Source organism: Lontra canadensis, unplaced genomic scaffold (assembly GCF_010015895.1).
Source record: "Lontra canadensis isolate GAN:19392208 unplaced genomic scaffold, GSC_riverotter_1.0 scaffold76, whole genome shotgun sequence".
Classification (NCBI taxonomy): Eukaryota; Metazoa; Chordata; class Mammalia; order Carnivora; family Mustelidae; genus Lontra; species Lontra canadensis.
Genome location: NW_022631070.1, coordinates 10,470,958 through 10,497,823, shown reverse-complemented (window position 1 = coordinate 10,497,823; position 26,866 = coordinate 10,470,958). Strand labels below are relative to the sequence as shown.

General features: G+C 47.2%; 1 pseudogene; it reads right to left on the bottom strand.

Annotated features, from left to right (window-relative positions):
- On the bottom strand, positions 1-26,407 carry LOC116881664 (annotated as a pseudogene).
- Between the last annotated feature and the right edge of the window lie 459 nt (positions 26,408-26,866).

The following is a 26,866-nucleotide window of genomic DNA, read 5'->3' as shown; positions in this document are numbered from 1 at the left end:
TCAAAGCTGCAGATTGGCTGGGAACATCTTCAGGCTGAGGAGGAAAATGAGGGGAGCAGAGGAGACTGAGGAGGCTCGGCTTAGACAGGAAAGGGCTGAGCCACTCCTTTAGCGGAAAAGTGTGTCAGGTCCAGGCGCTTGAGCCCAAGTCCAAAACTTGAGCCCATTGTGCTTCATGAAATAAGCCAGTCCCTAAACGACTGATACTGGAGGACCCACTAGTGAGGGACAGAGAACACTCAAACTCATAGAGGTGGAAGGAGGTGCTGGGGTTGGGGAGGGGAAATGGGGGATTCAGGTCTCATGGGTAGAGGTTCAGCTTGGGATGATGAAGAAGTGGTGATGATGGACGAAGGTGGCAGGTGCAGAACAGTGAGTGTATCTATTGCCACTGAATTGGACCCTGGAACGTGCTTGACAGTAGCAGTTGTACGTCAGTTCCAGCACAATAAGAAAGAAGTGAGGCAGGAGATGGGGTGAGGCAGGAGGATGGGGCCATCGCAAGTCCCAAGAGGGCCGGGATCCTGTATCTTAGTTCTCACTCTCATGCTCTGTGCGCTGTTGGAGCTCACAGCAGGCACTCAGTGAATGCTCGGTAAGACGCCGTGCAGGCAGATGAGGGCACAAGTGCAGACCCACTGGTGGGCACTGGGGAATCCCAATGGGACGTGCATCCAGACTGAGTGAGTGCCCACATTTCACAAGCACCAGCACAGAAATAGCCATTTACAACCAAGGCAGGTGACCATAAGCTGTATTACAAGGCTGTGATCATCAAGATGGTATGGTATTGGCACAAAAACAGACTCATAGATCAATGGAACAGAATAGAGAACCCAGAAATGGACCTTCAACTTTATGGTCAACTAATCTTTGACAAAGCAGGAAAGAATGTCCAATGGAAAAAAGACAGTCTCTTCAATAAATGGTGCTGGGAACATGGGACAGCCACATGCAGAAGAATGAAACTAGACCATTTCCTTACACCGTATACAAAAATAGACTCTAAATGGATGAAAGACCTAAGGTGAGCCAGGAATTCATCCAAATCCTTGAGGAGAAGAGAGGCAGCAACCTCTTTGACCTCAGCCACAGCAATTTCTTGCTAGACAGGTCTCCAAAGGCAAGGGAAACAAAAGCCAAAATGAACTGTTGGTATTTCATCAAGATAGAAAGTTTTTGCACAGCAAAGGAAACCTTCAACAAAACAAAAAGACAACCAACAGAATGAGAGAAGATATTTGGAAATGACCTATCAGATAAAGAGTATCTAAAATCTAGGTAGAATTTACCAAACTCAACACCCACAGAACAAATAATCCAATCAAGAAATAAGCAGAAGAAACGAACAGATGTTTCTCCAAAGAAGACACCCAAATGGACAACAGACACATAAAAAGCCGCCATGGGTCCCACAGGTCCTCCGGGGATAGTACCTTGGTGGGCTTGTGGTACCAGCAGGTACCTGTTCAAGTGGCTCTTGTCACACCACACAATCTTGATCCCATTGGCCAGGTCGAACCTCATTGCCTGGTGACAGGCCAAGGTCAGTCGGTGAACCTCCACCCCCAACCCCCCAAAAAAGGTCCCTATGTAGTGAACGTTGCCCTGGTCTCTGGGGATGTGGGCCTGGGACTGTGGCCAGCGCTGGTAGCTGAAGTCTTCATGGGACATCCGGTAGAAACTGGAGTGCAGGATGCCAAAGAGGAGGGACAGGATTTTCATGCCCATGTGATCGCAGAACTTCATGTCCACATCTGCACACAGCAAGTCATCCACCTCACGGTGGAAGTGCTGCTCACAGAAGCAGTCGACCATCGCCATGTGCTGCATGGACACATCCTGCCACTGAGAGGCGTGGGGACCATGAGGACTACCACCCTCCAGCACTCCCGGCGGGGCACACAGGCCCAGCAGCCCGCTGGTCAATGAAGACCTAGTGACCCTGTGTCACACCATGATGGGCTTCTATGCCCTCTGCAGGAACAGCTCCAGGAAGACCACCTATCTACAGGGACAAGGGACAAGGCGGGAGGAGGGTCACTGTCAGAGGCTGGAGGCAGGATCCCAAACCTGGGGCCCATGGACATGTGCACCTTCTTCAAGGGGACAGACCCTGGGCTGCTTTAAGCAATAGCCACTCTCCCAGCCTGTCCTGAGCAAGTCTGCTCATGGAGCCTCCCTACCTTCCACTCCCAGAGATGGGGGCCATCAGCAACCCATCATGCAAAGGGGAGCCTGAGGCTTCAGAGGTGGGAAACCAACCCCACAGTCAGCATGCTGGAGCCAGGAACAGTCCCTCTTCCGAGTTCCCAGTCAAACCCTGCAGGTGCCCTCTCCTGGCTGACCCCCTGCAGCTCTGTCCCCACCTGCCAGGAGAGGAGCACCTTGCGGCACAGCCTTCCTTTCTATGGCCTACAGACTGGCTAGAATCAGCACAGCTGGCCTTCTGCCCTAGTTTGCTTGGAGTGGGCTGTTGCTGACAAGGGCCCATCAGTCAACCACTGCTATTCCTAGGAGGGTCACCCTCGAACTCCCCCAGATCAGAAATCAGGTCCAGCCCATGTGCAGGGTATAGGAAAGAGGACAGCTGGAAGAAGAGGGGGTTTGCTTAAGCCTCAGCCATGAATCCAAGAGTGGAAGCTTCCAGGTCCAGGTCTACATCTCCCCAACCCCAAGAAGTTGGAAGTTTTGTCTCTCTGAGGGGACTGCCTGTGGGGACAGCAGGTTCCCCATTGTCAGCAAGGGTGGCGAGCCCCTCTGAGACTGATTTTTTTTTAAGGTTTTATTTATTTATTTATTTATTTATTTATTTATTTGACAGAGAGAGAGAGACAGCTAGAGAGGGAACACAAGCAGGGCGAGTGGGAGAGGGAGAAGCATGCTCCCTGCTGAGCAGGGAGCCCGACATGGTGGGATTTGATCTGAGGACCCCAGGATCACAACCTGAGCCAAAGGCAGATGCTTAATGACTGAGCTACCCAGGCGCTTTGAGACTGATTTTTCACATGGGCACTAAGGTTACTTCCCTGTGCCTGCCCTATACCTGGCAGGTTAGTAAATTGTTCACACAGAGAAAGTAGGGCACAACATTTAAATAGGGGATAAGGCCACACACACCCCGCAGACATGAGTTAGGTCAACAAGGGCAAGTCCAGGTCCAGCCAATGGTGGAACACCCAAACATGAAGCAGGGGGAGAAAAGAGTGCCCCTGGCAGTGGACAGAGAGCATGTAAAGGCTTGGAATCACATCTGAGGCACATGTGTGATGACCACACACCTAGGAGGCCCAGGGGTTGGGGGGGGCGGGTACGGTGAGAGAGGTGAGGCTGGAGAGGACAGGCAGCTGGGGAGTGGATCACAGAGAGTCTCAAAGGTTATGTTCTGAAAAGATCACTCTGGTTATTGGAGAAGAATGGGCTCTGTACAGTGGAGGACAGGGAGACCCTAACCCTAAGCCCTAACCCTAACCCCATCCTAACCCTAATCAAACATCATTCTCAATTCTGAGGACTGATAGCTCTACTCTGAAATCACACACAAATCCATCATGCTGGCTTTCACTCCTTGCTCAGTATTGTGCGGAAAGTTCTACCCAGAACAAGAAGGCAGGAAATAAGGAACCCACATGTGAAAGGAAACAGTAGAACTAGGTCTATTCAGAGATCAGAGACAGCATCATCTTATACAGAGAGCTTCCTAAAGAATCAACAAAAAATGATTACAGCCAGTTCCCTAATTCTGCAAAGTTATAGGACAAAATATCAATACACAAAAATCTCTCTTATTTGTATACACTAGAAAGGAATCATCCAAAAAGGAATTTAAGAAAACAATTCCATTTTAAGGAACATCAACATTGACTAAATACTTAGGAATAGATGTAATCAAGGTGTACATTTTGTACACCAAAAATTACAAAACATCGCTGAAAGAAAGTAAGGGAAAACTAAATAAATCTGAGGACACCCCATGGTGATGAAAAGACATACTACTGATAAGATGACAACAGTACACAATACAATGTGGAAATTGAATGTGTTCCCAAGGAATTTCACAAAGGCCTTTGGGAAGAAATGCACAAGCTAATCGTAACAGTCATATGGAATTTTAAGGAACCACAAGATAACCAAAACCATTTTGAAAAAAAAAAAATCAAAGGTGAAAGTTCATACTTCCAAAGTTTAAATCTTAATACGAAGCAACAGCAAATAAAACATGGTGATACTGTCATAAAGGTATGCCAACACCCTGAAACAAGTAATACATTATATGCTAATTAATTGAATTTAAATTTTTAAAAATTTAAATAAATAAAATGTTTTAAGTGTGCATATAGATTAGTGGGATTTAACTGAGAGCCCAGAAATAAAACCCTTCATCTATGGTCCTCTTAATTTTGACAAGTGGACAACATTACACTGGGGGGACAGTATGGTCTTTTCAACAAAGGGTGCTAGACAACTGGCTACCCATGTACAGAGGAATGGAACTGGACCCTTACCTCACACCACATATAAATATTAACTCAAAATAAGTTAAAGGCTTAAATGCAAAGGGTAAAATTATAAAATCTAGAAGAAACAAATGGGGATAAATCTTCATAACCTTGGATTTAGCAATGCTTTTAGATGTGACACCAAAGCATAAGAAGGGAAAGAAAAAAATAGATAAAATAATATCCTCAAAATTAAATAACTGTCCTGGAAGCCTGGGTGACTCAGTTGGCTAATGGTCTGACTCTTAATTTTGGGTCACATCATGATCTCAGGGTCATGAGATTGAGCCCGACATCAGGCTCCACACCGACTGTGGGACCTACTTAAGTTTCTTTCCTTCTCTCTCTGCTCCTGTCCACTTGCACACTCTCTCCCACTCACTCTTAAAAAAGAAATGTAAAAAATATTTAAAATATTTGTACATCAGAAGATACTATCCAGAAAGTGAAAGACAGCCCCCAGAATGGAAGGAAATATTTGTACATTATTTATCTAATAAGAGACTGTTGCCCAGAATATGTAAAGAGCTTTTACACCTCCTCAACAAAAAGACAACCCCATTTTTTAAATGGACGAAGGACTTGGATAGACCCTTCTCCAGGGAAATCATACAAATGGTGAATAGCACATGAATACATGTTAAACATCATTAGTCTTTATGGAAATGAAAACTCAAACCAGTTAGATTTCCTTTTACACAAGTAGAATCACTATGATCAATAAAACTAAAAATAATAAAATGATGTTGAGAAACTAAAACCCTTAAACCTCGCTTGTGAAAAATGATGCAGTCTATGTATAAAACAGTTTGTGGGGCGCCTGAGTGGCTCAGTCACTGGGGGTCTGCCTTCGGCTCAGGTCATGATCTCGGGGTCCTGGGATCGAGCCCTGCATCGGGCTCTCTGCTCTACGGGGAGCCTGCTTCCCCCTCTCTCTCTGCCTGCCTCTCTGCCTAGTTGTGATCTCTCTCTCTCTGTCAAATGAATAAATAAAATCTTTAAGAAAAAAACAGTTTGTAATTCACTCAAATAGATCAAAGCAGAATTACCAGATGGTTCAACAATTACACTCCTAGATGTATACCCCCAATATTGAAAACACTGGTTCAAACAAACAAAAAGGTACAGGAATATTTGTAGCAGCAGTGTTCACAATGGGCAAAAGCCAGAAACTATGCAAATGTCCATCCATGGGGAAAAGGATAAACAAAATGAGGTAGATCCATAAATGGCTATCTTGTTCTGCCTTATGAAGGAATGAAGTAAAATGGTTCATTTGGGGGGAAATATGGTGATTTCTTAAAATATTAAACACAGAATTCCACTGCAGCCTATATGCCCCCCAAAATTGAAAGTAGAAGTACCCTTATTTAGAGCAGCATTTCTCACAACAGCCAAAAGGTGGAAGCTACCCAAGTGTCCACTGACAGGTGACCAGTTAAACAAGCTGTGCTTTATGCACCGTGGAACATGATTCAGCCTTAAAAACGAAGGGGGTTCTGACACGGGCTACAACACGGGTTGAACCTGGAAGTCATTATGCTGAGTGAAATCAGCCAGTCATGGAAGGACAGATATTGTATGACCCCACCTAACTGAGGTGTCTGGGACACACAGCTGGATGAGGCTGCAGAGGCCGAGGGGAAAGGACAATGGGGAGTTGGTGTTTCATGCAAGCAGACTCCCTCATAGAGAATGAGAAAGTTCTGGAGAATGATGTACAACCGTGGGAACTCAGCTAAGGCCAGAGAACTGTGTAACTGAAGTGTTTTAAGGGGTCAATGTTCTTATGTTCAGTCACCTTGGAAAAGTGAGTGAAGGACTAATGCATGTCACAACATGGGCGGACACTGAAGACAGCCCCGGCAACACAAGCGATATACAAATAGCCCTCAGATTGGAGCCATCTGCGCTCCTTAAATCCATCAGGGTTACCCAAATAAGGGAAAGTCCTGGAAGAAGTTCCAGAAGAAGAAAACTGAAATCAAATGGAGAAGACATTTCAGACCATCAGGCAGGTGGTGACAGCTAAAGTGGGCCTGTGATCTGGGTTCAAACATGGGAACCATCATGATCTCCTCACTTGGGGTTACGTGTGGTTCCACGGGACAGTGTCCCTGTTTGGGATAAAATGCACTGAAGTAGCCCATGGTAAAGAAATGACAGCTGGGGAGTCTGCGTGTGGAGATAAAGTGTATTTGTGCGGCTGTGACCAGTTACTGCAGATCTGAAATCACCGCAGAGTAAATGACTCTTCCAAACATCCACATTAGCACCACATCACAGAAGCAGAGAGGACATCGGACTTCGGGATGGAGGCCGAGCCCTCCCAGACCCAGGTCACCCACCGTGGGGAGGCCACATGTTAGCAAGAGACTCGTGGGAGGGTTAAATCAGGGCCCCATGTCTCGGGTGCAGTAGAAGCAGTGGGGTTTGGGTTCCATTCTCCACAATGCTCCCCCACAACCCGATCAGAACTGTGCAAAAGCAGGAAGGGAAGCCTCAGTAAAGTGGACTGGGGGTGCCAGAAGGGGAGGCTGGAAGGGGGCGCCTGGCGCTCAGTGTGCATTAGAGACCCCACATTACAATCCCCCACAGGAGAGACTCATCTGTTCCAGGCCCCACAGGGGAAGCTGGAGGTTCATCTCCTACAAGAAATCACCAACCCCACAGCTCAGCCAGTGAGGATCCTCCATCACCACAAACCCCTGCCTTTCTCCAGGGGACTTCCTTTCCCAGCACCTCTCCCACCTTCTTCCTCCTTCTCCATGAAATAACGGTCCTCTCCTTTTTTTCTTGCACATGCCTGTGACGGGACCATAGCTTGCTCAGCCCAGATCGCCATTCTCTGCTCTTCCCAAATAAACCCATGTTGCTGGTCAAATATACTGTTCAAAAATGCAGTTTGAGTTTAAGGTGAATGGAACTAATAAACTCAAGAAACTTGCAAGGAAAAACTCAATATACACAAATCAATGACATTTCTACATGCTCAGAAGGAACCATCAGAAAGAGACTATGGAGAACAATCTCATTTTCTTGCTCCAAAAGACTCCTAGGAGTCCCCTGAACCCAGGAGGTGACAGACCTGTCTCCTGACAGCCTTGCGACACTGATGACAGACATGGAGGGAGACAAACGGACACAGGGAGACACTCTGTGCTCAGGGAAGAACCGGCACCAGGAAAATACCTACTCTCCCCACAGCCATCTACAGAGTCTGCGCTGTTGCTCCCTAACTCCCAGACTCTGGACTAGCCCTGGAGCGGGTGTGGATGCGGGAAGGACCCTGCAGGGTAGGGAGAGGTGGGGAGCATGAGCCCCAAGGGGAGCAGCCGCTCCCTGACTGCAGACCATCTGAGGAGCCCCAGGAACTCAGTCTGCGAGTGCACAAACACAAACACGGGACCCGGGGTGCATCCAAGCCCAGAAAGAGGGGACCCCACAGCCCTGCACACAGCCCAGTGGGAGGCCACGTCACTGCAGAAGCCCAGAAGCCACAGAAGCCCAGTGTCTACCCGGTGCACCCTTCCTCCGTGAGGTCCTGAGAACACACACCCCCTCACCAGTCCCTGCTCAGGCGGTTTTTCCTCACCTTCTCCTCCAGTAGCTGGTCCTGAGGGGGTGAGACTGTCAGTGTGGATGTGTCCCCACATCCTCCACAGCGGGTTCTGTCAGTGTGGATGCAGACCCACGTCCTCCCCAGCTTGTCCTGTTAGTGTGGGAGCAGCCCCACGTCCTCCAGAAATCTCCACAGCGTGTCCTAAGGAGGCCAGGCTCCTGTCCCAACTGCAGCTGCACAGGCCACGCTCAGGGCAGGAGCTTGGGTCTGGTGCCTTCTGCAGGCGGTGGAACCAGTGCAGGACTAGAAGAGCTCACCCATCAAAGGGAGCACCCAGCTCCCTTATCATTCATTCAGAATTTTCATTCTGGAAATTGAAACTGCATGGAGCCCAATATCCCCCAATGTCTCCAAAAATAGCTAAGAAACAATGAATTAGAAACAATATGGAATGACAGTAGTCCCTGACCCAAATGGTGGCACTGAACATGACCCTGGCTCTGATGCATACCCACACACTGACCTTGACTTGCTCTCAAGCCTGGCCCTGACCTAATCCAAGACCTTAACCCCAGCCCTCAACCCAAACAGTGTTCACAAGAATCAAAAGGTAGAAACTGCAAACATCCATCAGTGGTGAATTCATAAACAAAGTGCGGTGAAGGGTTTGCATTTAGGTTCAGGGTCAGGCTTCAGTCAGAGTTCTAGATCAGGCTTTCAGTGTAGAATCAGGGTGAGGATTTAGAGTGAAGGGCAAGGGAACAGTTAGAGATTAGGACTTTAGTTTATGATTTAGGGTTTAAGACACAGGGCTTCTGAGACAAAGTTCAAGGTCAAATTTGGGGTTTCGGTTCATGCTGGGATTTGCGTTCAGGGTTAATGACTCAGAGTTCTGGTTCATGGTTTGGGTTGGTGGTTCAAGGCTTGGATCCAGGACTCAGGTTCAGAGTCCAGGCTTTGGGTTCAATTTCAAATCTGGGATTCAGGGTTCCAGGTTGGGCTTTAAGGTCAAGTTAGGGGTTAAAGTTAGGTTTAGGGATGACACATTTTCTTCAGTTGTCATCATGGACACAAAATTTCTATTGGAAGTTTCTAAATCTGAAATGTATTTCGTCTGGGTGTCGGGAGCTGGTTTAGAATTTAAGATCACAGTAACTCCCTACTGACAGCATTCTGATCCTAGGGTCTCCCAGTCACCCAGGATTCACTTTCGTCTTGGCTCAAACATACCCTTGGCAGAGAATGGTGAGCTGCTGCCAAAGTCGGGATGATTTCACGATGGTAGCGGTGTGAAACCCAATATTGGGGAAATGTTCATGGAAAATGAAACAAGAGATAAATAATTGGTCGACTCCTGATTCTTCCACAATAACAAAGACCAAGTTTCCAACAGAATCTGATAATGTTCCCTACGAAGGCCTATGGTACTCATTACCAGTACTGAAAGAGGGCCCCCTCCCCTGCTTTAAACTAGGAATCACAGCAGGGTATTTCCTATTTTGTGCCAAAAATAAAATTTTATTACTTGGTTGTTCCAGTGTACGATTTGTGGAAGCACTGACATGTTCCTTTCTCAAATCCTCATCAACACAAGGGTAAAATGCAGGCAATGTTGTAATGCATTGCTCATTGGAATACCAAGTACAAGGAGGGCTATTAGTAGTAATAAAAAGATATCAAATATGAAACTCAGAAAAAGCTCCCTTTATGGGCACTTAATGAGGATCTCTAACCATAAGATCTAACATCTCATCCTACGGAATTCACCGATAAAAATCATCACTAACAATAGCCTGCTGACCACTGTAACCACCTCACCGCTGACCTCTAGGCTTGTAATACACACTCCAACCGCTAGGGACACACTTCTCAGCAGCAGAACAGGACTTGCTCACTCCCAGTGGACCAGCAATTACAGTGAAGCCAAAAAAATCCCACTCCTTGGGAATCCCACCCATTAGGAAAAAGTCAAAAAAAGCACACCCAGAACTCAATAAAGGACAGACATCTCTTGAGGCAGAGGCTGCAGATCACGACCACTCCCACGAAGTAACTCTACAGTGGACACCAGGTCTGTCCCCTCCTGGGATCACATGGGGCACTGCATTCTTCCAAGACTCCATCCTCAGAGCAAAACTGTGAACTGTTCTCATGAGTCCTGTGTGCAGGCTCACAGAGAGCCCTGCGAAAGCCAGACACCTTCTTGAGAGCACTCATCCTCTCACGCCGATCCTAGCGGATGCAGGGCGCTGCTCTCCCTGACTTCCACGCCAGCCAAAGAAGACTTGGAAAGGGTCTTGCCAAACTCCATGCGAAAGCATGTTCTTCATCTGCAAAATGATGCACAGTGAAACAGCACGGATTCCCCGCACCTTCTTGAACCTAGATAAATTGGAGGTACAGCTTGGCCTATTATCCCCAACCCCCTACACACACACACACACCCTTCCCTTGTGCACTCCAGACCAGTTTCCATCCACTTTGCTCATTCTCAGCCATTGTCCCTGCAGATAAGTACAGTAGCACCGAGGTGCTGGGACTGAGGTACTGGGTGCTAAGCCAGCATCTTGGACCTACTTACTATCAGAAATTAATATTCATTGTATTAACAGATGCATCCCAGAAGATCTTGCCACCACGGCCATTAGAAAAGTCATTACAACAGAAGTCCTAACAACGTGTGCCCATCTCCATGGCTCCACTCCTTGGTTCCAGCAATTAACTCATCCATGGGCAGGTGACCTGGTCCCAACCAATGAGGTGGGAGGCACCTTGGGTCTCAGCCTGCAGAGCCAAGGATGGGGTGGACCATCCAGGCCAGGGGCTTTTCCATCACGAGTGGAAAAGTGGCCTAGGGCAGGCCCGTGTCAGTGCCACAGGGGGCCCAGGAAGCCACATGCTCCATAACATTGCTGAGAGCTGAATCAGACACGTCCTGAAGCACACCTATGCTAGATCTCTGCTAACTCAGGAGAACCCTAACCATGCTCATAGTCTTGGCCTGAACAAGATGACCATCTGTGTGGTGTATGACCCACCAAATATACCCACCAGGCAACAGGGACATACTCACCCGAACAATACCCACATGGAATTCAATCACAGACAAACATCTTGTGGCAAGCTCCAGGCCTACAGAGAAAGGCAGGGGAATTCCTGAGGCCTTAATTGTTGGCCAATCTCACTATCATCTTTTTTCCCTTTCAAGTGGAGGGGCTGGGGTCAGGCAGGATAGACCCCAGTGTACTCCCACTCTGCCACTGGAAAAGAAGAGCCCTCTCCCCCATCATCCATCATGTTGCAGATCCTGGGTGCAGGAAACTACCACCCATGGGCCAAATGGGACCTCCCCCTGTATTCTGTCAATTAAGTGTGGCTAGAACATTAGTTATGGACGGTCTGTGGCTGCTATCAAGCCACAATGTAAGAGTGGAGTCATTGTCAGAGGCACCACATGGACTGCAACACCTAACAGAAAATCTTTACAGATGACTTTATAGAAAAGTCTGTGCTGATGCCTGATCTCAAAGATCCCAGGGTCATGTCCCTTCTTTGAGTAGAACGTAGCACCTTCTATGTCAAATCTAATTTCTTCACCCCCAGAGGCAAGGACTTCCATCCTTTTAGCCAGAACTCCATCTCCATCCTCCTCTATTTATAGCTTGAGAGTCACGTCTGCAGGTCTGCAGCCCGATGGGAATTCACCATCATTTCCATGGCAGTGACGCTCAGAAATGGAGGTGTAAGTGTGAATGTGTGAGCGTGAGCATGTGTTTCCTCCTTGGTAGCCACAGTGTACAAGGAGAATACAATACCGCAGCTTGCTTTCTGTCCGCCAGGAATGGCCACCCAGTGTGGTTCCATGATGATCTCAGAAGGAAGCCACCTTCATAGAACAAACTTCATCTGGGAGGACTCCCAAATCCCTTGTCCTGGAACCTATGTTCCACCAAGGCTGGGGGCACACAGAGGGACAGAGACTCCCCATACCCATCAGGGTTTTGAGGGATGCCTACTGTTCCAGGACAAAAGATCCTGAAACCATTCATTGGCCTGTCATCCAGCCAGGCATCTGGGAGAGAGATCTACTCCAAGCAGAAAGGACAAACCAAGAGACAGAAAATGACAGCTTTGTGTGACAAGTGCCATGACAGGGGATACTCAGGAGGACCGGGGGTGTACAGGGTTGGCCCGACTGGGGGACAGGGGGACCAGGAGTGCTCCAGGAGGATGTCACAGTTGTGTCCTGTGTGGCTACACTTGTCAGTGTGATCAGGCAATGGCCAGATGGGAAATGACAGGGCGGGAGAGGGGCAGTGTCCCTAAACTGACTTCTGCAAGGCAGAATTTCAGTAACAAGATTTCCTTCAGTACGATTTCATGTCACATGCATCCGTGCATCCCTAAGGCTGATTGTGTAGAACATCAAGTAGTAGTTGGCCATTGTTTTCAAGCCTGAGGTGCCAGGGCCAGAGTACACTTGATATTTCTTTTTGCTGCTTTCAGAGTATGATGACTTTTCCCACCTTCATCTCTGACCCAAGGACAGGGAACAAAGGCAACACAGATCTACACTTGGAAATGTCAACAGAAACCTGCAAACCCAAGTTCTCCCAGGAGCTAAATGTTCAGGACCAGCATGACAGAAAGGGGAGGCAGAGAGCAAGGAACCAACAGAACACGGCATGTGTCTGTGAGCTGGCCCACTTCTCTACCTGTCAAAAACCAGCCATGCCTGACAGGAGGGAGTCCCTCCTGCACCTGGTCCCTCTGTTTGCTGCCCTTGAGCAGAGCAGAGGATGCGCTGAACTGGGTGTGGGTGTCGAGGGGGAGATGGCCAGCTGGCCACAGACGCTACCTGCCGAGTACCTATGGGACCAGCTCCTGGTCCTCAGCTAAGATGAAACAATACTTATGTTTAGTGACCTATTTCCGGGGACAGGGAATGTGCTCAGTGCTTTGGTACTATATCCTCTCCCACTGCATTTTTTTAAAAAATACTTTAGGCAGGTAAGATTGACATACACAAAACTGTCCATAGTTAATGTATGCAGCTTGACCCTGACCCTAACCCTAATATCTAGTTAAGATATACTCAAGGGGCGCCTGGGTGGCTCAGTCGTTAAGCCTCTGCCTTCGGCTCAGGTCATGGTCCCAGGGTCCTGGGATGGAGCCACGCATCAGGCTCCCTGCTCAGCGGGAAGCCTGCTTCTCCCTCTCCCACTCCCCCTGCTTGTGTTCCCTCTCTCGCTGTGTCTTCTATCAAATAAATAAATAAAATCTTTTTAAAAAGAGAGATACACTCAATTTGTCATATCGCTCACAAAAGATGGTTTTTAGGAGCTAAAGAATTCAGGGGCCAACATTCTGTCTTCTCCCTTGAATCTGGGAAATGCGCATTCGGCCTCGTGCTATCTGGAGAGTGGCCACACGGGGGCAACAGTGAGAAAACAGTGCCCCAACCCCGCTACAGAGGCATTTCTTCCTTCATCCTGTCAAACCTTGTTCATTCAATGTTTAAACATCATTTTATAGATTATGAAAAGTGTGACTTTGTTGAACTTTTTAAAAACCAAACTAATTCTTTCAACGTGTTAAAAATAGAAGATGTTTTCTAAAATCTCAGAGTTGGTGAGCCCATGAAGGCCCAGGGGCCTGGGAAAAGGCTATTACTGTTGAATCTATTCAGGTCTACCTAGGAAACAGGAAGACTTCTATTCCCCTTCTTTTCAGGAAGAATCTGGGTCCACTCACAGCCCTGAATCCACACAAAACAGTGCATCTCAGAGGAAAACAAAGTAGAAATCAACAGCCTTCAGAGGCAGAGAAAGAGCCACACCCAGGAACCAAGGAGACAGACTAGGAAGGCTCTGCCTAGGCCAATTTTCATCTCTGTAGATCCTCTGGAGCTAGAATGTCCCAAATGCCCCTGGGGATTGTTGGTCAGGCCCAGCGCCATACCCTGATACTGCACTGTTGGAACCCGTGACTAGTCTTCTGGTCCCTTCCTCCACGAGACACCCCCTACCCCCTGACTACTCCAGCCTGCTTCCTGGAACTCCCATTCCCCTTTCTGACCTCATCATTCACTTTTCCCATCACTGACTGCCATAGTATAGAGTATGTTTAACTATTTACTATTCTGTCATTTACATGTATTTGTCATGTTTGCTGTGAAACAATACCTTGCATCATCTACCCTGATGGAGAATCACTTGTTGCATTGCCTGACATCGCTGTGCCCTCACAGTGTCATGGGGCTAGTGTCCCAGGCAAGGTCCTCACTAAGCTGCTGGCTCAGCTTCTGCAGTGGGCCTGACCCAGGCACTGCTATTTTCATGCAAGAAGGCAGCACAGCCAAAACCTTGGTTTGGGCTCAGAATTGCTCATGGCCCCTCAGCCATATCAAAGGGCATGCAGGCACACCGTGAAGACCCTTGCTAGTCCAGTGTTGCCCTGGGGAATTTCCATGGAACAGCCACTGTGTCCAAAGATGGAACTCGATAGGAGCGGAGATGATGGGAGTCGGAACTCCTGAGATAGAAGCCACCTTGGAGACTGCCCAGAACTTCCTAGTTCATCCCATCATCTTGAATGAATCCATTAACCTAAAAACATTTCCTCATTTTAGAAATGGTGAGCCTGAAGCTCTGAGGAAGTGACTCTCCTAAGTCATGTTGGAAATCAGCGGAAGAGCCAGACTGAGATGGGAGGTGGCCTCCAGCAGGTTCCCCCACAGCAGCTTTAGCTAGAGCTGTCATCACCCACGTATCTTCCCTGCACTCCCAGACTCTCATGGGACTGTTTACGGGGCCTATTCTGGGAACAAAGGTCATGTCAGTGCCACAGAAACTTCTGACACTGGTTATAATGAGACTTCGTGATGTCAGTGGAGTCCCAAGCCATAGGTCATCTCAGAGTTTGTCTGAAAAGATTTGTCTGGGAACCCACATGATGACAGAGGGTAGAGGAAGATGCAAAAATCCAGGAAAAGAGGGGGTGCTCATGTCACATCTGGCCCCAGATGACACAGTGGTGTCCAGCAGGACAAGCTCCCCAAATGCCCCCCAGCACCTTCACAGAACTCACCCTAAGGTTTGAAGCGGAGCTTCATACATGGGTCATGAATGTATCGGCTAGCTCAGGAAAGCATGACACAGGACATAATGAAGCCAGAGCCTTGACAGATGTCTATTCATGGAGCAATAGTTTTCTCCAAATATATTCTGAAGCGGTAAAAAAATATTCACTGACAAAGCATGCATATTTTTTATTAAAAAGAAAGTCATACTTGTTCATTAATAAATATTTATGGAGTATCTACTTAGTGCAAATGTACTGCTCTAGTCCTACCTGGGAGCTTGCAAACAGCAGAGGATATAATAAATGGATCAACAATGGGAAGGAGTGCTGGCTAATAAGAGAACAGTGTGGACTAAGGGGGCCATGATATTCAGAGAGGCCCACTAGGAACACCCTCTGCGAAGGTGGCATTCGAGCCAAGACCAGAATGAAAGGGGGAGCAAATCCATCTGTGAGGAGAGCAACAGAGCAAATACAGTTCTTATTAACTTTAAAGATGAAACACAAATGTTAGGATGTTTTCACTTGGGTGTTGCTTTGGGACCTTTGGTTCTTCTAACTTTTAGGAATACATGATTACTTTTCTTCACTGTAAAATGGTCTAAGAAAAATGTCTTATTTAAGCATTGACATATTTTAACACACTGAGCCACCCAGGTGCCCCAGCATTGACATATTTTATTAAAAGGCAAATAAATTAACCCAAGCTAACCCCTAACCCTAACCTAGAGACTGAGTACCATATTAGTTTTCTACTGAAACTCAAACAAATTTCTATAAACTTAGTGGCCTAAACAACAGCAATTTACTATCTCACAACTGTGCAGCTCAGGGTCTAGTGCAGGGGGTGGGGGTGAGGGGCAGGGTTGTGGCTCCAGGGGAGCCTTCTGCAGGCTCCAGGGGAGAATCCCTTCCCAGGCCTTTTCCATGTCGTGGAGGATGACTCCTACATTCCACGGCTCACAATCCTTTCCTGCATCTCCAAAGCTTCTAGAAAGGAATGTGGCTCTGCTTAAACCTTGCTTTTAACTCAGCAAGACCCAGTTTTGTCTTAAGGCCTATGAAACTATGGTGAATACACCTGAATTACTTTAAGCCACTACACTGACCCATGCACAAGTGAAGGTGAGGGTCAAATGCAGGGATGAATTCAGCATGGAGGTGAGGGCTATTAGGGTCAGAATCCTGTTGAGGTTAGGTGCAGGGTGAGGGTAGGGTAAGGGTAAAGGTCACCTGAAGGTCAAGGTTAGTGAGAAAGTAAGCATCAGGGTGAGCAGGGTCAGGGTCATAATCAGTGCTTCAGGGTTAATGTCAGGGTCAGTTTTAGGGAAATGGTCAGAGTGGGTGTCAAGTTATGACTCAGTTTGAACAGTAGCATCAGATTACTGGGAGAGTTGGGTCCAGTTCAGTTTCCAGGTGAGAGCAGGTTTCAGGTCAAAGTCAACATCAGAGTCAGAGTGAAGCTAAGAGTCAATTCTGGGTCAGCACCATGGTGAATGCCAGATTCAGAATCAGGTTAACAGTACACTGCAAGGCCAGAAACAGGGTGGTCAGAGTCAGGTCATTTCCAAGGCGAGGGTCATGTTCAGGACCAAGGATAAGGTGAGTTTAGGGTCAGGATCAGGGTCAAGTATGACATCAGCATAGTGGCTGCAAGAGTCTTTCCTTTCTTCCTCTCCCCTTTTATTTATAACTACTTCGACGTTCATAATCAAACAAAAGTGCCTCTGATCTTCACACCAGGGCACCCAGATTTCTATGCACCTGTGCATCAGAAAGAAGATGGACAGGACCATGAAGGGGGCTGCAGATCCAAGGAAGATGACGAGCCTGCCCCAGCCTGACTTGCTGGGACTGGGGGAAGCACAACTGGGCGACACTCACTGAAGACAGAGAGTTTGCAGAAGCCCAGCCAGCAGGGAAAACCAGGCCCACCACCAAAGCAGGGTAGAGATGGGCTTGGAGTCAGAGGAGAAGGAAGAATCCGAGTCGGTCCCTCCCCAGGACACCGCTGGCAAGAGCCTGCCCTTCAGAGCAGGTGGAAAGCCAAAGTGGCGAGTGAGTGAGTCCATGACCAGGGGAGTTGGAGAAAAGGGAAAGAGGCAGACAAGAACAACCAAAGACATTGAAGGAACATGTTCCCTGCTATCTGCTTCAAGATTTCTGCAAGAGATGTGCCTGTGGGTGTCTGGGAGTCCCCTCACTGCAGGATACCCCTCCTGGGGGTGTGGGCACCCCCAAAGCAGAAAGACCTTCTTCAAGGAAGGTCATTCATCATATTTGACATTGTAATGACACTATCTACAGTCAATCATAAAGAAAGCATCTTAAAGGCCTTCAAGGAACAAAAGAGGGTAAGCTACAATGGAGCCCCTGTTTGGCTATCAGCAGATTTCTCAGAAGAAACTCCATACGCCAAGAGAGAGTAGAAGGACCCTTCAGTGTTAAGTGATAAAAATTGCCAGTCGAGAAAGTCATCAAGCAAAGCTACCCTTCAGATTGAAAGGAGGAATAGAGGCTTTGCCAGACACATCAAAGCTGAGGGAGCTCACCAGCACCAGACCAGCCTTGAAGGAAATGCTCAAAGAGGTTCTTCAGCTGAAATGAAAAGGCACTAATTCATGACATAAACACAAATGAAAGTATGTAAAACACTAGCAAAGACAAAAGATTAACACAATTACAAATGGAAACTCTGTATTGGAAGGGTGTGTTAACCACTTAATGATAGTTCGGAGGCTGAAGGAAAAGAGCATGAAAAATAACCGAAGTCACTATCACTTCTCAGCGAATTTGCAGCATAAAAAGAGGTACATTTTAACATCAAAACTACAGGAAAAGAGTAAAAGTGTGGAAACTTTACAGGGAATGAAAATAAGGTGCTACCAGCATAAAAAGGACTATCTTATCTAACAGATGTTGTTTATAATCCCATGGTAACAATAAAGCAAAACTTTAGAGTCACAAAACAAGGAAAGGGGGAGACCAAATGCACTGTAGAAAACCAGCACTTCACCAAGGTAGACAGAAACCGGGAAAATAACAAAGGAGCTACAAAACAATCACAAGGCAAGACATAACATGGCAGTACTCATTCTTACAATATCAATAATCACTCTAAATATTAACAAATTGAATTCACCAAATCAATAGGCAGAATGGCTCCATGGATTAAAACAGGGCGCCTGGGTGGCTCAGGGGATTAAAGCCTCTGCTTTCGGTTCAGATCATGATCTCAGGGTCCTGGGATCGAGCCCCGCATCAGGCTCTCTGCTCAGCGGGGAGCCTGCTTCCCCCTCTCTCTCTGCCTTCCTGTCTGCCTACTTGTGATCTCTGTCAAATAAATAAATAAAATCTTAAAAAAAAAAAAAAACAAGAAACAACAACAGCAGCAGAATATGCATTCTCCTCAAGTACCCGTGCGACTTTGTCCAGAAAGGACCACAGGTAGGACCCACAACAAATCTTAGCTCATTTAACAAGACATAATCATACCAACTATCTTTTCTGACCACAATGATATGGAACTAGAAATCAGTAAAAGAAAACCGGGAAGATCCACTAATATGTGGAAACTAAACAAAACACTTCTGAACAATCAGTGAAGAAATCAAAAGAAAATAAAAAATTATCTCAAAAGAAATGAAACTGGAAAGACAACATATCAAAACTTACAGAAGGCAGCAAAAGCAGCTCTGAAGGTTTAAAGAGATAAGTGCATGTATTAAGAAACTGGAAAGACCTCAAATAAGCAACCTATCTTTATACCTCAAGGAACTAGAAAACAACAACAAATTAAACCCAAAGTTAGCAGAAGGAAGGAAACAATAAAGCTCAGAGCAGAAATAAATTACATAAGAAGGACTGATGAAACTGAGAACTGGTTCTATGAATAAGATTAACAAAATCAACAAATCTTTAGCTAGACTAAAAAAAAAATAAAATAAAAAGTCTCAAATAAATAAAGAGTGAAAAAGGAGACATTAGGGGCACCTGGGTGGCTCAGAGAGTTAAGCATCTGCCTTCGGCTCAGGTCTGGATCTCCCAGCCCTGGGATAGAGCCCCACGTCAGGCTCCCTGCTCAGCATGGAGTTTGCTTGTTTCTCTCCCTCTCCTTTTGTTACTCGCCCTGCTTGTACTCACTCTCTCTCCCTCAAAAAAATAAATAAAATCTTTAAAAAAAAAAAAGAAAGAAAGAAAAAGGAGACGTTACAACTGAGACTGCAGAAAAACAGGATTGTGAGACTACAAATTACATGCCAAAACCTCAGGTAAGTTAGAAGAAACATCCATTCCTAGAAACAAGAAACCTACGAGACTGACTCAGGAAGAAATCAGAAATCTGAACAGACCAGTTGAGACTAAAGAGATTGAATCAGGAACCAAGACCCTCCCAACACAGGACCTCCCCGACCAGAAAGCGTCACTGGAGATTCCACCTGACGGTCAAAGGAGAATTAACACCAACGCTTCTCAAACTCTTCCAAAAAACTGAGGAGGAGGGACTACTTCCAAGAATCATCTTATGAGGCGGCCATTGCCCTGATACAAAAGCCAGAGAAGGACACCACAAGAAAAGAAACCTACAGACCAGTATCCCTGATGAATCCACTTGCAAAACTGGATTCAAGAACACATAAAAAGGATTACACATCAGGACACCTGGGAGGCTCAGTCGGATAAGTGCCTTCAGCTCAGGTCATGATCCCAGGGTTTGGGGATCAAGTCCCACATCAGGCTCCTTGCTCAGTGGGGAGTTGCTTCTCCCTCTGCTTGCCACTCCCCATGCTTGTGTTCTATCTGACAAATAAATAAATAAAAATTTTTTAAAAGAAGGATTATGTATCATGAGCAGTAAACTTTATCCCTGGAATGCAAGGATCATTAAACATGCACAAATCAATAAATGTGATATATCACATTAATAAAATGAAAGGGGGAAAAAATCACATGACCATCTGAATAGATGCAGAAAAAGCATTTGACAAAATACATCATTTCATAAAAACCCTCAGCAGATCAGGTATGGAAGGAACACACCTCAATATATTAAGAGGCCTACGTTATGAGCTCACAACTAAGAGTATATACTCACTGGTGAAACATTGAAAGCCTTTCCTCAAAGAGCAGGAAATGCTCACACACACCCCTCTTACTCAGTTTGGTATTAGAAGTCCTGGCTAAAGCAATTAGGCAGGACAAAGAAACAGGCATCCAAATCAGGAAGGAAGAAGTGAATCTGTCACTATTTGCAAATAATATGATTCAGTATATAGAAAATCTGAAAGGCTGTTAGATTTCAGTCAAGTTGCAGGATACACAATCAACTTACAGAAATCATTAACATTCCTATACAGTAAGAATAAACGTCTGAAAAAGAAATAAAGAAAACTATCCCATTCACAATAGCATCAAAAGCAGTAAAATAGGGGCACCTGGGTGGCTCAGTGGGTAAAGCCTCTGCCTTCTGCTTGGGTCATGATCTCAGGGTCCTGGGATCGAGCCCCGCATCGGGCTCTCTGCTCAGCAGGGAACCTGCTTCCTCCTCTCTCTCTGCCTGCCTCTCTGCCTATTTGTGATCTCTCTCTGTCAAATAAATAAATAAAATCTTAAAAAAAAAACCAAAATACTAGGAATAAATTTAACCAAGGATGTGAAAGTCCTGTACAATGAACTACAAGACTTTGCTGAAAGAAATCAAAGAAATTGAAAAATAAACAAATGGAAAGATATCCCCTTGTGTTCATGGATCAGAAGATTTTATATTGTTAAAATGTCCTTCTTAAGGAAAAAAAGAACAAAGCCAGGTATCATACTTCCTCACTTCAAACGGTACTACAAAGCTTCAGTAATAAAACAGTATACTACTACATGGACAGAAAAAACAGACACACAGACCAGTGGAACAAGATAGAAGTTCTCACTTCTCTCAGAGAAGTGAGAACACCTGCTTATACAGTCAAAAAATATTCAACAAGGAAGCCAAACACACAATGGGGAAAGGACAGTTTTTTCAACCAGTGAGTGGGGAAAACTGGATGAGTACATGCAGTGAAATTAGACCCCCATCTTACACCAGTCACAAAAATTCACTCAAATACATTAAAGACTGAAACAGAAGGACCTGGAACAATAAAACTCCTAGAAGTAAATGTCAGGAAGAAGCTCCTTAACCTTGAATATGACACCAGCTGCACCAAAGACCAACATGGAAATGAACAAATATGGCTCCACAAAACATAGCTCCTTCTGCACAGCAAAGGGAACCGTTAACAAAATGAAAAAGCGCTCTACAGAATGGAAGAAAATTTTGCAAGCCATACATTGGATAAGGAGTTTATACTGAAAACATATAAAGAACTCATAGAACTCAAAATCAAAAACAAACAATCTGACTGAAAAAACGGATAGAACTAGACCTTTCTCCAAAGAACACATTGCAACGGCCAGCAGACACATGAAAAGATGCTCCACGTCACTGACTGTCAAAGAAATGCGAATCAAAACCACAATGAGATATGACATCACACTTGTCAGAAGGCCTATTATCAAGAAGACAAGAGATAAAAATTGCTGGCAAGGGTCTGGAGAAAAGGGAACTCTTCCACACTGTTGATGTGCGTGTACACTGATTCAACCGTGATGGGAAACAATATGAAGGCTTCTCAAAAAATTAAAAATAGATCCACCAATGATCCAGTGCAATTCCACTTCTGGATTTATACACAAGGGAAATAAAAACAGGATTTGAAGAGAGATATGCACTCTGGTATTTACTGCAGCGTCGTTCACAATAGCCAGTAAGTGCCAATAAACAGATGAATGGATAAAGAAGATGTGGTATATAAATACAATGGAATATGATACAGTCATGAGAAAAGAGGACTCCTGCCACTTCCAACAACATGATAGACCTTGTGGGAGTTATGCTAAGTGAAATAAGTCAGACAGAGAAAGACAAATTCCGTATGACGTCACTTACAGATGTAATCTGCAAAAGCAAAACTCCCAAAAACAGAGAGCAAAATGGTGATTACTACGGGTTGGGGAGTGGAGGGAACAGGGCAGATGTCACCTAAGGGTACAAATTTATAATGAATAGTAAGCACAGACAACAATACTGTATTATAATCAATAAACTTTTTGGAACCTAGAACTTACTAAGGACTAAAAAAGACAGAATAATCATATAATATGATAAAGGTGCTATTTGCTACAGTCATATTGATATATCACGTATTAAGATACATAAATGTATCAACATGTACACAATGTTATATGTCAAATATATTTCAATTTAAAAAATGGGTCAGGGTCAAGATCTAGGTGGCAAGGCCGTGCAAGAGGGTCACCGTCTGGGACAGGATAAGCACCTGTATCAGGGATTCGAGTAAGGCTCAGGGTCGAGGTCAGTGTTAAGTGAAGTTTCATGAGCAGTATGTGGGTGGATCCAGGTCATGAGGTTCAGGAACAGGATCAAGTCCAGCTGAGTTTCAATCAGATCACTGTGGTGGAAGGGTCAAGGTTAGTGTTAGGGTGCAGATCAGGAAGAGGGTGAGGGTCAAATTCACATGAAGTCCAGGTCTGGGTCCTTGCCAAAGTGAAGGTTGGGTCAAGGTCAGGGGCAGTGTGAGGTTAAGGTTGAGTGTTGTCAGCAGGGTGTGAGGGTGTCTCAGGGCCTGAATGACAATCAGTCCGACCAATCCAAGGTTGTTGAGCGTTAGAATCAGGGTCAAGACCAGGGTTGAGTAGGCTCAGATCTGTGGGAGGGACAGAGTCTGGGTGATGGTGGGGTTTCATGGTCAAGGTCACAGTCCAGTTTATCAATAAGAGATTAGGGTTATGGTCACATTTAAATGACGGTCAGGTTTATGGTCAAGGTCATGATCAGAGTCTGGAGGAGGATTATGGTCAGTGTTAGAATTAGGATAAGGTCACAGTCAGGGTCGTGATAAGGGTCAGATACCATCAGGGTATTTTCAGAGTGAAGTTCTGACTGAAGATCAGGGTTATGTGAGGGACATAGTCAACGTCAAGTGTCAGAATCAGACATGATCAGGAGAGGGTCTGAGTGAGACCCTCAGGTAAGTGAGGTTGAGTGAAGGCCAAGTTGTGGGTAGGATTAGGGAAAGCATGTCTGTTAGAGTGAGAGTAAAGCTTAGGGTAGAATCAGAGTCAAATAGTAAGTCAAGGTCAGTGTTGGGATTAGGGTGTGTGAGGTTGAGGTTCAGGGTTAAGTGTAACAGGGTCATCATCAGGGTGAGGGTCAAGGTCAGTGTCACAGTGAATTTGGTCAGCAATCCCCGCTCCACTGCACCATGTTCAGCTTTTGCAAACGCCACCTCCTGAAACGCTCTCCCGCCGAGCTGTGGATCTACCTCCCTCACCTGCCTGGAGTCCTCAGTGCTACCTGACCCTCCCTGTCCACCTCCATGGGGACACAAGTGTCATGAAGGCAGGGATCTCGGAACAGAATGTTTTGTACATGGGCGGACTCCAAGCCCTCAGAAGAACGTGGGGCACAGGGCAGGTGCTTCACTGAAGCTTGTTTAATAAGCGATGAGTGTCCATAAAGGTATTTATGGAGGGAAAAGTGCATCTGGCTATAAACTGTCCACAGTAGTTCTCTCTGTGGAAGAATTACAAGAAACTTTCATGGTTCACTTGATGAATGTACATACTGTTTAAAATTTTTAAAAATTAACATTTATTACTCTATAATTACCAAAAATGGATTTTTCCACTTTGAGAGAAAACAAAGAGCTCCAGGAAAAGTTCCTGGTAAAGTGACAAGACACTCACTGCACCGTAGCTATTACCCAAGCCTCAAACAACTGGCAGCCTTTGGGGGAGCCCTGGAGCATCCTCGAAGGAACCCAGCTCTAGCGCTCTTCTCTAAGGAAGAAAGACAAACCAAGAGGCAAGACTACACGGAAGGTCCATTTATTCACCAGCAGCTTCGGAAAGGAATCCTCGAGACAGTGAGGGGATGTACTTCCCCGTCTCTGCTTCACTCCTCTCCCACACGCCTCTGTCCTTCGCAGTCTAGAGCCTGATGCAGACAAGGTGACTGTCTTCGATGTACTTACACGCCACTTTGGAAGGCAGTCTGGAGGTGCAGACGGACGGGACATTTGTAAAAGTGGGACAGCAGAGTCTCACTGCAGCCCACCAGGAAGTAGAACTTGTGTGCAGGCAGCTGCCCAGGACCAGGGCACAGATCTCCAGCTGGTTAGCCCGGAGCTTTAGGACCAGCTGGTCGGCCAGTCACCCTGGGAAAGTGCCCAGCATGAACTTCCGGAGGAAAACGTCCTCCGCCGTTTGCTCTGCAGCGTGGTCCTCCCTACCCAGGGTCCTCCCCACCCTCAAAGGAGAAGGGTGCCTTGAAGACCCAGCACAAACTCCAGCAGGAGCATCCAAGACCTGGGCACTCGATTCCACGCCCAGCCGGGCTTCTTCTCTCTTCTTCTACAAATGGAATAAAAACAGGAACACTTAAAAGCTCAAAGTACATTATTTCATTACATTTACAAACAAATCCCATGAAGTAGGTGTTATCAGTTATCCTGGTTTTACAGGAGCGAAGACTGAAGCCTTAGCAGGGCACAAAACTCAGATGACCCTTTCCTGCCGAGCCCTTTCTCACCGCATCCCTTGGCCAACAGCTACTTCTGAGACTGGGACAGGAGTCAGGCCTTAACCAGTGGAGTTTCAGTGTAGATCCTAAACTCCTACACCTCAGAAGTTCAGTATGTGTGAAGAGTCTCCCCGCCCATCCCCACATCCCCAGACCCTGAAACCCCTATGCCTCGTACTATATGCCTTAAGAGTCTCCACACTGAGCCCCAGAACTCAGAACCAGAACCCGGAAAGGGTGGGGGGCTGGAATCTGTATTTTAAATTTTCTAGACAGATGGATCTCAAAACACCCAAGCTGAGAAGCCTCATCTGGAACAAAACACAGCGGATCCCCATTAGTTCCCAGTAGCTGTGTTCTGTGAGGTCAGCATGAGCAATGAGCTAGGGAACAGCGAACCCTCGCTCCTCGGGGACCTAAGGGGTTAGGTTTCTGCACGCCCTTGGTTAAGACGCATCAATATATAAGCTTGTCTCCTGTGTCTTTCTGCTTAAAGACCCCTTATTCAATGCGCATGACTGCTTACCCCTGAGCTCTCTCCCCACAGCATTAGAACTCGGGCCTGTAGGAAGCTTACCTAACATGCGTATCTTCTCCCCAGCGTACCTCACGCCCTTCTTGTGCTTCACACTTCAGCATTAGGGCTATTTTAAGGCAGCAAAGTCACCAACAAAAAGCACAAAATTGTTGGGGTGCCTGGGTGGCTCAGCTGGTTGGATGACTGCCTTCAGCTCAGGTCGTGACCTGGAGTGCCAGGATAGAGTCCCACCTCAGGTTCCTACTGGGAAGAGGGTCTGCTTCTCCCTCTGACCTTCCTTCCTCTCACGCTCTCTCTCTCTCTCATTCTCCCTCTTTCAAATAAACAAAGAAAATCTTAAAAAAATAATAAAAGCAAAAAACTGTAAACATGGGGCACTCGTGGATCTCAAAGTAACACTTGTTTACAGCGTAAGTGGAAACAAGAAGGCCGCGCCCTGGGCAGGGAAGGTATGTGCCGGCCGCTCTGTCCGCGCCCCACGGTGGTTCAGGAATATGAAACCTGAGAACAAAACCCTTGGAACATGCAGGAGTTAGACAAACCTCCCACACGTGTTCACCTGGTGTTTGTGTGGCAGCCACTACGGAGAACTTCGTCCGCTGGGTCCCCTCACCTCGGCACAGTGACAGCAGCCCCTGTGGCAGGCCACGTGCTGGGATGGGGGGCTTCCTTGTCAGTCACTGGCTTGTCCCCTTGCCCACTCTGACCCTGGCCACGGGGCTCCAGGAGCGCAGAGGGGCCGCGCCTGCCCGCCCACCCACCCAAGCCATGTTACCACCACCTTCATGCCCCCTGGTCCCTGCGTCCCCCTGCCCAGGGTGCTCCATGCCCATCCCTCCGCCCTGGACCCTCCACCACCACCCACCTATCGCTCCGCTGCCCGCCCGCTCTGGCCGCCCCCTCACCTTCCCAGCCCTCCAAGCCCAATCCCGCCAGCCCCAGGCCTCAGGCCCGCAGCCCCTCTGCCCTCAGTTTCCACACTCGCACCTCACTGGCCCAGCCCCTCCACGCCAGCGGCTGGGTCCCTGCCCCCCCCACCCCCCATGCCTTCCCCGCAGCACCTGTGCCTCCAGGATCCGCCGCCACATGCCCGTTCCACAGATCCCGCGGGTCACTGCGCCCTGGCAACGGGCCCTAACGCACACAGTCAGCACCCCTAAACACAACCCCAGGCCTGGCCCTCGCCATGGCCTTTGCCCTCGAGTCAGTCCTCTGCGACGGTGGCCACAGCCAGCGGTGTGGACCTCCCGGCTCCGGCGCCTTCGGCCGAACCCTAGGCCGGGTTCCGGGCCCACCTGCCCCGTAACCTTAACTCCTACCTCTGCCCCAGCCCCCGACCCCCGGAAGAAGTGGACACGGCGGACGCTCAGACCGGGCGGCGGGCCGGAGTGGACACAGCCGAAGTGGCCTGCGGTCCGGGGGCCACTGCGGGCGCCGTCAGCCGTTCCTCACCTGGGGTTCCGTGGGGGTTCCGCGGGACCGTGTCGCCGTTCGGGGTAACACGCCCCGAAGCAGCCCGTGCGACGCGCAGACGTGGTTCGGAAGCG